A 12,036-nucleotide genomic window follows, 5' to 3' on the forward strand; every position below is an offset into this window, starting at 1 on the left:
TCCTAAATAATAAAAATCGTAAGAGATAATGAGAAATCGTTTTTGATGAGAATTCAGTTTCCGATAAACAGGTTGCATGTCTCACATTATCACTCTATTCCTGCCGTAAGTTATAGATATATTTCCGGTTTCAATATTGAATCTGCATAATTTGGAAACCTACAGTAAGTTAACAATGTAAAAAGAAACTAACATGTAAGGTATAAATGTTTTCATAACTTTGCTTACTGCACCGAACACCAGTAAACCTTTGCCAAGACGGACACCTAACTGAATAAGGGGTTCAGCCGGATAGTTAGTAGACAACGTTCGCTTCATCGTTTGGACTTCAGAAGCCGATAACCCACGAGGTTAGGGTCTACTAATTGTCATTATATGTCACTACGGTTAATGTTTTACACTGGCAACAGAATGCCGTGACTGGACCATAAAAACGAGTAGCATGGTGCGATGCAGGGTTGGCAGAAATCATGTTAAAAACATAAGTAAACCCGTTTTTTGTTTAAACCCGGTATTTTTTGAGTTTAAACCAGTTTTTTTTGTTTAAATAATTTGCTGTATGCATTTATATCACATATGGAGAGAAATAAGTTTGTTCCATCTTGGTGTTATATGCAACAACCGGGTTATGCTGGAAGAGGTCACATAAGCTTAAAGCGGAATCAAACCGCTTCTCGGGTTACATCCGAGAGAAATTGTCCTCCATTTGAACTCGAAACCGGGACTAATTGACCACAAATGCGATATGTCTGCCGACTCACTCATGAAGGACTCCTGGTAAAAATACGTTGTGTTGATCTTTAGGTACTTGTTAATGAAACTGTCAAGAGCCATTTCAGAAGGACAAAAAGATGACCGGTTGCACAAGTGAAACCATTATACAGAATTACATATGGACAATTTCAAAATGCTGCAGAGTACAGAAGAACTAATTTAGTCCAAGTTAGTTCATTACGACTTTTATTAGTCCAAGATAGAGAAATACAACGAGAAAAAGAAGAAATAGACTTAATTTGCATATCTGTAAGAAAAGTGAATAAAGATACGAATTATTTGAGTCCACTTTGGCTCTGGCCCATTTATACATAAATAAATACCAAAGATACTTCTGATTTCAATAAATGCCTCTCGTGCGATTTGTATGAACCCTCCTCTCCCCCCAAAAACTACAGCATTTCGATGTATTTTATCAATAGTAAACATTATTAAAACGAAACAATATTTAGAATTTTTCTTTGATTGAAATTACATAACAATAATAAAAAAATATTTAAAAAATCACAAAAGAAGCATTCATAAACTTATAAAAAATACAAAAGTTGCTTTTGTAGTATAATCTTTTTGAGTAATGAATGGGAAATTTAGGTCTGAATATAATACGAATAATATACGGGAGGGAAACGTGATAACCCGTAAACGTATGAACACTTATACTTTTACGTACATTTTTCTTTTCTTTCCTTTTTTTTTGGTTTAAACGTTTTTTTTAACAGCTGGTTTAAACCAGCAAACCCTGGTGCGATGATTCTCGATTTCAATCCCATCACGCCAATAGTGATCTATAATTTGGTGCCAGCCCAACGAAATCATGTCAGGTTGGAATTGTACAAGATAATGGAGACCATGTTGATTTATAGTGTTTTCCTGTAAGCAATGTTCTGGACCTTTAGTACCTACTATTCACCCGTATTGTATCGATGTACGAAGATCACCAGAGTCAACTATATATTTATTTCTGTCATATGAGTGCAAATGGAGTGTATCAGCAGGACAACCACCCTCGTAACAGATCCCGGTTGGCCACCACGTGTTTGGAAGAGCATTCAAATTCTTCCTGCTGAAACAACTACCGAGAAGCCCGGATTTAAATTTCAATGTGCATCTCAGAGACTTATGCTATGGACATTCCCGGTAGTATGTGAAACGAGTGGAAATTAAACTCAAAAGTTGTAATTTCAAAAGTAATAATAAGAAATGAAATATATTTTTCTTCTTTCTTTGTCAGTAACACATTGAGATGTTTGAATTGTAGAATTATCCAAAGAGCAATTTGTCAGCGGAGCGATTTGTCACAAATCACTCATTGCGATCACAATTGTCCATTTGTTAAGTTATGAGCAAATTTAGGGATCTTTTGTCAGATCTAGCTCGAAATAGTTACAAATTTCATACGAATTGTAATTACAATAGAATCACAATCGGATCTCTTATAATGCATTAACAGTTTGAAAAAAAGCGTTGAAACTGGAATGAAATCGTCTGAAAGATCAGCAAAACCTACAATAAAAAAAACTTTTGCACCTACACAAGAAGAAACACACAAACTATATTTCCTTTAACGTATCGATTAGCAGTACCATTTGACAATATCAGATACAGGTATTTGGAAACAAACTGCAAACTAAAAAATAGTTTTGAACAGCACTCATCTTTAAACAAAATTAATAACAGGTGTAACTTTTTGTGTTTCTCTCATCTCAAATATAGTCACTATACACCCTGTGGGGGCATTAATATTCTCAAAATGGAACGGAAAAGTAACTGTACAATTGTCAAACATTTTTCCGAAAGCAAATAGTCCTATTACAAATTAGTTATGGGAAAACTAATTTGTATTTCTCAGTTCTTCACATAGTAGGGAATATTTTTTTTCGAAAAATTTCCCTCCAGTTTCATCTCAACGACTTTTTTATAGTCCACCATTTTAGGCAAAACGAGGATTAGGCCAAACGAGTATCCTTATTTCGCCTAAAATGGCGAACATAAAGCTTATCTTTTATCTGTCATAAAACTATCAGATAATTGGTTAGGCGAAACGAGGATTAGGCCAAACGATGCAAGATCATATCGTTGTAGTCAGATGGGACTCAGCGGATATATTATACATTTTGCATTCTGCTGACATCTTACATTTCATCTTTAATTTCTCAAGATTTTATACCTCGTTGAAAAGAATAAGATTGTAAACCACTGAAAAGGAATTCTAATTGAAGCTAGAAGGTTTAGTGCAGTAACCCGTATCTTTTATTTTACTTGCAAGATACAGAGGATCTGCTCAAAACAGTTTTGGGATTGACATTGTTTAGCCAAGGTAAAGGGGTGAAGGTGGCCTCCGTAGACTGAAGCATTGAAGGATAATATCAGATATAGGTGCAATACGCCTATTTCTTCTGAGCTCTTTCAGAGTGTAGACTTCGACAGAATGATCAGTTGTTTAACGGTGTCGTCAGAAATTAAGCACCAAATGATTTGCACATAAAGAAAATGTGTTTCAAATTGGTTTCAAAGGCTTTGTTTAGACAACAGGAAGAAACTCTTGTGTGGTTTCTTTTTACAAATCTTTGGAACGTGACGAAGTTAAGTATGACTTTTTGGATAATGTGATAACTGGTGATGAGTTTCTGGCGAAGCACAACGTAACAACGCTGCCTCATCCTCCCTATAATAGAGATCTTGCCCTTACCTTCTTCTCTCACATCTCTCACATGAAAAAGAGCCAGAAAAAGCACCATTAGAGAAAATGGAATGAATTCAGGCGGCTTCAACCCAGTGCCTGAAGAAGATTTCGGTTACAAATTTCCAGGGGATGTACCAAATGTGACAGAAGCTCTAGCAACGATGTATTGATTCAAAAGAAACTTGGTTTGAAGAAAAAAAAATGAAATTAAATTTTTCAGTTTAACATCCCATTATTATGCCCCTTTAGGCTAAGGGAGAAGGATGATTAAGACAAGTGAATGACAATAGAAGTATTGGTGGAATGAGAATGTGAGAGAAAACGATAGTATCCCGGGAAAACACAAAGAGACGATATTGTCCACCACAACTTAGTTTGCAGAAATTTAACACATTAGATATACGTATATCTGCAATAAATTTATTTTCTTGATTGTATTCCAAATATTTTTTGAACAGACCCCGTATACGGAAGTAAAATTTATACCTAGTTTTCTTAACAACTATTGTAGAGGCCAGCACAACAAGAGAACTAGAGAAGAAGTTGAATTAAATAATTAAATATTGAGATGAATCCATTTCCCTAACGACTTCAGCTGTCGTTATGATAACGTAGCATGGTCTCAATTTAATAAATACTGGAATTTGTAACAGCAGGTTCGAATGAAACGGCGAGACTCCGATAAGATAATCTATAACGAGCTACACCAAAGTTTGTACCTCTACTGCAAGTAACTGACACGTTGGTCCTGAAGATTTACATGCACTATTGTTTCCTCAAGTATGCAAAATATACACAGCAAAGTGGTCATGTGTACAGTGTTGGTGACGCGATTAAAGTCGAATACTCAAGAAGAAAATACGAAGCATCATTAGGTACCTCCGAGAATTCCGCGACAGACACGCGTAAATGGAGGTTTAATTATTGTACATTAATAAATACTATATTCACATCTGTAAAACGTCGGTTGCAGACCGATTACTAGAAATCATTTATGCATTATATCTTCATACCGTTAAATATTTATATGTACGTACAGTAGAATAACGTGTACGACACCTTAATTATATGGATGGCCTTGGTTACAGACTCGACAGTATGTGGTATTAATTGTACTGCATTCTAATAGGGTAACACATCTTTTGTATACTTAACATCCGAAGGATAGTAATCTTTTCAGTACAGCTATTAAATAAAGAATGCGGTCAGGTTTAGCCCCAATTTTATTTCCCCATGAATTTGTCCGAACGTGCAGGAATCACAAATACTGAAGTTACTCTTACAAAACAAAGTGTTCCTAGACGGACACGAAATAAGGCGTACATTGTTGTAAACAATCGGTAATGATCTAAGTTAGCATGGTACTAATAACGAATTCTTACTTCTATTGAAATAATGTCCTTCCACGGAACCTTCCCGAAGCGAACACATTGCACGGCATGACGGTCTCATACCTATTTCCCGGAGTACTTGTCAAATCGAACTTGTCCAAGCCCGTGGCACCTATTGGAGGTGCATTGTAGCGGATTTCGTCGGAAACGTCCCACCACTGAACCCTTGGCGTATTAAGCTACACTGGCGTATAACTTGCAGTTACCTTACATATAGTCTCGGGGCGTGAAGAGGTGATCTCACAGCTACGCCTCGATACTAGCGCCATCTCATGGCATTTCACAACTTTGGGACGCGATAACGTGGGAACGGTGAATCTGACCACTCTGCTTCCTTCACAGGCGTGTTCTACGCATCGGAAGCTATCGTTTGCACTCAAGTTCGGGCAAATTCATGGGAAGATGAAATTGGGGCTCCAGGCTAATACTTGGTTGGCCGCATTCTTTGTGCATTTAGAGATGTGTTCATTGCTGCGGATTTAAAGATCGTGGAAGAGTTTATTTACTCTCCATAACATATTATGTATACGTCATTGAACAAAGACTAAATATGCGCCACTAACAAATAATAAAGGGTAAACTTTACAATATACGCTCCAGCTGCGCATCGATAAGTAGGTCCGCTTTAAAAGGATATAGTAGAATAGCGCAGGGTACAATTGAGTAAGATAGGGATAAGTAGAGTAGGAGTTAGCTTAAGGTTAAGGAAGTCTTAATCCATTTCCATAAAATTAATAGAGTATAATGTATTATTTCTGAGTGAGTATACCAGCTGAAGTGGACGTTACAAATTTAACCCATAATAAAAGTTGTATTCGCAAATAGTCACTTGTTAGAATAACTTTTTGAAATGAATCTAATTGTAAACTATTAGCTATATTTTATTTCGCTTAGAAGCTTTCTATAAAAGCAAATCACAGTCTCGTGGCTTTATAAAATCATTCGTTTTCTTCTCTGGATAAAGTTAGGAAGAAAATAAAAGAGAATAAGTAAAACTTTAGATCTAGTTACAATAATTATAACACGACGGGTTCGGTTCCTGTTCGGGCCAGTCATTTTTATAACACAAGTGGGTTCGATTCTTGTTTGTCCCTGTTAGGCAAAGCCATTTTTATAACACGAGTGGTTCGTGTTCTTGTTCGGGAAGGCCATTCTTATAACATGGTGGGGTTCGATTCCCGCTTGTCCCCTTTCGGGAAGACGTTCTCATGACCTTCTGAGTTCGAATCTTGTTCGGTACGCCTTACTAATGGTGGTTTCAGTGGTTAGAATTCGTATGAGGAACTGCACCAGATTGCAACTTGAGATGAGTCCGAACCAACCTGGCTTATGCGCGTACCCACCTTCAGTGACACGCCTGCTTCGCATACACTCAAGTGCTATGATATTAAGTACTGAATTCTTACCGTTCTGGTAGTGATCGATGCGAGAAACATGGATTACAACTGAAAACAAGAAATATACACGAAAATGGTTTTACTCAAACTCAAAATATTACACATTTTATATACATACTTACTTCTGTATATTGTTAATATGATTATTATTGACACCTTTTGAAGTTTTGTATTTTAGATTTTTCCTTTTATCATTTTAACATATTAAATTCAAGCCCATGAATCTTTATTGGGAATTAAAAAAAATAATAAAAAAAAGGAATTTAGAAAATTTAATCCAGAATTTTATACTATGTCGACGAAGCCGGCTGATTGCCTAACAAAACATGATTACTTTGGACATTTTATTCACTGAACACTAATTCACACACACTTTTGGATTTTGTGGGTTTCTGAGAAAGGGGGGGGGGGTCAGTAGAGATTTTGGAGGGCAATCCTTTTGGAATCTTCTTCCCATTTTTTCTGAACGGATTTCAGGTTCTCTAGGTTAGCTCCAATTTCCATTGTCCGGCTGAACAGTCGACCGTGTATTTACATATGGTGCCACTGATTAACAATCTATAAAGTAAATTGATCCCTTGTCTTCCTACATTACCTTATTATGAACATAAGTAAAATTCCAGATTAGATTTGGCGTTTGTTCTTGAATAGCAACGTTTGCAAGGGACTGAAACAATGTGCTTTTACTTAGTTCCAGAGAAGTTAAGTTGTTTTTAATACATTTTTGTGGAAATTCACTATAACTTACGTAAATAACAAAATAACGTAACTTCTGCAATTCGCTAATTACTTATGTTAGCACAATTATACAAATGATCACCAAATTAACATTGGATTTCGGTGGTAAGTTGTGTACATCTTCTCCTTTCGATGGCGTCCATTAGCACACACCTTCTCGCGCGTTCTCCTTCTGGCGTCAGTAAGATTGCGCCAGTCATGCCAGAGAAAATATTTTTTAAAAAAAATATTTATGAGTGTTTTTACAACGAATATATATATATCAGAAAGGACTAAATGTTTTCATTAAAATAAGATAATTAAAATACTAAAAATAATAAAAGTATTTCTAGATTACTTTAGATTCTGTGGCACTATATTTTTATAAAGTGACGACCATATCACATCCTTTTGTCCGACGAACAAGAAGTTCAAATCACCACTCACAGTACTGCCAACTCATTGACAAAGATAAAACTATAACACAGTTTGCGTCAACGTACAGTGCATGGAGCCTCATTCCACTTCGGCCAAGAGAAACTGGGAAAATTTAAAATAGAATGGGAGTGAGGGGGGCCACATAATTTGATAGAAAAAATAATGATAGATTCAGCGCCGTAACTTAGATTTCTTTCTGGGGGAGGGGCCAAGCGTTAATATTTGGCCAGCTAGAAAAAGTTGTTTTGGGCCCTCCCGCAAAATTCGAAAATAGGCCCCTTGTTTCCATCTTTCTTGTACTCTTTGTGTGCCCTCCGGAGTCTGTGGGCCCTAACGCACGTCCCTGGGCCCTTTCGTAAATGACTAATTAAGGGAACAATATTGGCAAATGTCAAAGCCATACGAATAAATATTATTTCTAGGGACCCTAATAGTAGACATTTTTTACTCAAGTAGTCCTACCACTCATTTTTTGTTTTATTTACCTTTTGTATGCTGTTTTATTTATATAATGTAGTGAACCTGTTTGATGCTTCATTTATAAGTTCATGTTCGTATCGTGTGTGAAGTAAGAAATTTTGTCTTAAAGTGGGCCCCCTTCGAGCGACGGGAAGTTTCCCTGGGAGGCAGTTGCCCCTCCTGTCCCCCCACAATTTAGGGCCCTGGATAAAACTCTAGATTTCTAAGTGAACATGGATATTTAATACATAACTAGAATTAGCAATAACACCAATTTTCCCCAATTTTGTGAATTAATTTAAACAGAAATCACCTAACTCAAAATGAAAGGTTATAAACAGTTTACAAATTAAATACACTTAATTCTACTGTATTATTGATCATGCTGCAAATCAAGTTTATCTCAACCACTAGAAATGAATTAAAGAAAAAACAGAAGAAATAACAGAATTAGAACAATACTGGAAAAAATAATAAAAATAAAATTGAGTTTCTTTAACGATATTTTGGATAGTTAATTTATAAGCAAAAGTAGTTATAGCAACTATAATTAATTTCATACATATTAGAAAGTTTGTGTGATTACGAAAATTAACATAAAATGTAAGATAAATTGTATTCATGTTATCTACTTTTTAAAGTTTAACATCCCACGTTTATGAAACTAGGCTAAAGGAAATAAGAAAAAAAAATCTGAAATCGTTTTGTGGAAAGTTTCAGAAAAACAGTTTTTCAAAACCGGTTCAGTTTTCTATCAAACCAATTTTAGTTTTCCGTGACCGATTTGATTTTCTGTCAAGAAACGGTTCGGATATATATCAAAAACTATTTGAAAAACTTCTTTTTGTAAATGAGTACAATAACATATACCGGCTTCGGATGAAATAACACAGGTTCCAAAACTTTTCTGTAGAAAACTAAAACCAGTTTTGGTGAGAAAAAAGAAACGTTTTTTTGGGGGGGGGGATCAGTTGTGCTGAAAATTTAAACCGTTAACATTTTTTTTTTTTAGAAAATAGAAGCAGTTTTAGTGAAACATCGAACCGGTTTTGGAGAAGCTGAAGTGTTGCTATTTTTCTATAAACTGGTTTCCGGTTATTTATAAAAACGAGATCGTCCAATTCAACTAAAAGTTCGAAATTTTAGGAAACAAATTATATTCTTTTTTTCCTAATGGTAGAGTACACAGTTCTTTTGTAAGGGGGCCCTAAACGATACAAAGCTATGTAAGTTTGTGATAAACAACATCATGAGCGTGAGCTTTCTAGGACTTCTTTCGTTCCTTCCAAAAATTCCTTTATGGTCGTTTAGTTTTATCAATTATCCGTCTCAGCTTTGCCCTTAAAGTCATGATTGTGATATTTAAATATCATAAACTTAGTGGTATACGTCTTACTGTGATAATAACTAGTTCAAAGAATTTTGTTCTATCAAAAACTTTTAGATTTTTTTTTCTGCATCATTACTGTCAAGAAATAAACGGCTTGAAAAATCAAAATTTACCGTGACTTCTGTATTTTTCTATTTCATTTCCTCGCTGGAATTAAAATGTATGATGTGATTATTAGAAAAGAAAACATGCGTTTATTAATTACACATGCAAAAGGTTTTTATCTCATTATAGACGTACTAATTAAAAAGAAGAGAAAGAAACAAAATAAAAATAACAAACGATGTAATATACAACGAAGAAAGTAATTTAGTGAACTCAAATTTTCTAAAAAAGAATGCAAAGAAAAATTAAATAACTTCATTATTTTCTTCTTAAAAGTACTTGTTTCTTCGTTATAAGAAACACTCCAAAAAATTGTTTCTTTATGAACTGCATAAAAACAATAAAAATGTAGAGTATTCTGTATTTACATAGAAAATTAATTTTTCCCTCTCATAACACGAATATAAAGTTATATGAATTGCAAGAATAACATAAATAATTGAATTGTTATTGTTTCATTTGGATGCGTAATTTTCAGTTGACAGTTTAAAATAAAGGTCATGATATTAACAACATATCTTTCTTGCAACTCAGGTAATTTTAATTAATAGTTCGTAAGTGAATTTTTATATTCTGATGTAAAACAAAGAGAAATAAATTCCAAGATATATATTAATCTATCTATATAAATAAAATTGAAAGTGACTATGTTTGTGACTTATTGACTCTTAAATCAGGTTGGCAAATCTCGATCAAATTTTCAACATAGATGAGGTTCGTGCCTGGTATAGCTTTTATTTCATTTTGACAATGCAACTTAGGGTAGGAGAATGGGAGGAGTGTCTAAAAATGATCGAAAATGACCGTTATTACTGTCGAATCCATAGTTTTTCGGGTTGCTGAGATTAACAGTGATACTTCAGATGCCTTTTGAATCCAAATTCAGCCCAGCAATTTGAAGGAGGGGGAGATAAAATAATCGAAAGGACCGATATCAAAGAGCGCTTTAGTAATAGTAAAAAATGAATGACTAACGGAACACATTACTAATTTTTCTTATTTTAGCCAGCGAAGCAGTAATTGACTCTAGTTAATTATAAATGCTAATAAGATATCAACGGCTTAGTGTCAAAGGAACGTATCTACAAAAAATGTTTGTTTCTAAATACGAACATTTCTGGCGTTATCAAAGGTCAAATGTTTCTTCTTATGAAATGATTATAAATCCAACTTCCTTGTAAAAGGTGATTGATCAATTAAAAAGCATTGTGGATTATCAAAAACTAAAATTAGATACGAAGAAATAATTTCTTTTCGCGATTCTGAGAAACTAACTTTTGTAGATGTTCCTATGACACTAAGCCATCGATATATTAATCATTTGCGTAATTTAGTTTAAAACATAATTGAAAGCAATAACTATAAGAAAACTTCAATTTTCAGTTTTCTTTCATTAACGTAGCACTTTTATTACAGAAAGTAAAGGGTAAATAAGAAACATACTGAATTTAAAATTTCCTTCTAGTTCATTGTACGGAGTGAACAACAAACTGTTTTATAACCATATCCAAAAATATCTGACCTTCAAACTATTTTTTTTTTTTTTTTTTTTTTTTTTGAAGACTGTATTATCGAAAATGTTCAAGAGCAACTTTCGGTTTAAAATAAAGTCTTGAAAACAAGCACTTCTACGATTACTAATCATTCCAGCTTTCAAACTATCATACGTACAACCTAAATGAAAACATAATCTGATCAACACAAACAGTTATATTTTAATAAAATGTGTCACAGTTTCGGCAACATGTCATTACCTTCATCAGACACATTATAACCAGATGTAAGATCTGGGTAAATTTTTAATCTTTTGGTCCGTGAGAAGTGTTTGTAAATATACTTATTTAAAGGATAAATAGTTTGTCCTTTCTGATATACCTAGGTATTTTCAATAAATTATAGCCCTTTTTAAAAAAATCAATAATTTTTATATTGAGGATAAAGTTAATACTATAGTTTGAGAAAGAAATGGTTATTGTATTATGTATTTTTTTAAATTTCCAAGTTGAATAGAATGATACCAAATCAATAATTCACATTTTAACTGTGAAGAAATAAATAGCGTATTTTAAAATGTAGCTAGAGAAAGGAAATTTTGAATATTTTTTTAATGTGACCAATAAAGTTTCTGTAACCCCGAGCTTGAATGATTATAACATTAAATGGAACGTAAGTAATCTTTTATTCAAATTCACTTACACAGTTCATATAATTCGATAGTATTTCGTTCTATGTTTATGTCTAGTTTCAATACCTGACTAGTACCTAATATTGGTAGTCTCATGTTAACACTACTGTTTAGTTTGAACCCTATGATTAGTTATAACCATAAAGACTCAGCTAACTAATGAACTATAGACGAACAACGACTGTTGAGCATCGTTTACAGATGTGAACGTTGTACGGAGAAGTTCTGTCTCAACTGTTCCCCCTTCCCCTCTTCTAATTTCTCATCCAATATTTGCTACGATTTCTGTCACACAGTTGCATCCAGGAATGCAAATTAGATGACGCAATGAAATTCCACTCGCTTTTCTGGTCCTGTTCATTGCGATATCCTATTGCGTTGTTAAATGCAATGCAGTGGAAAGTGGTTGTTAACACGATCGTTGATTCTACCATCCACTAACTGCACCGAATAGTAATTAGTTTCTAATCAACCTTCCAGTTCATATTCAAGCCATA

The sequence above is a fragment of the Thermobia domestica genome, chromosome 2 (genome assembly GCF_964235325.1).
Source record: "Thermobia domestica chromosome 2, izTheDome1.hap1.1, whole genome shotgun sequence".
Classification (NCBI taxonomy): Eukaryota; Metazoa; Arthropoda; class Insecta; order Zygentoma; family Lepismatidae; genus Thermobia; species Thermobia domestica.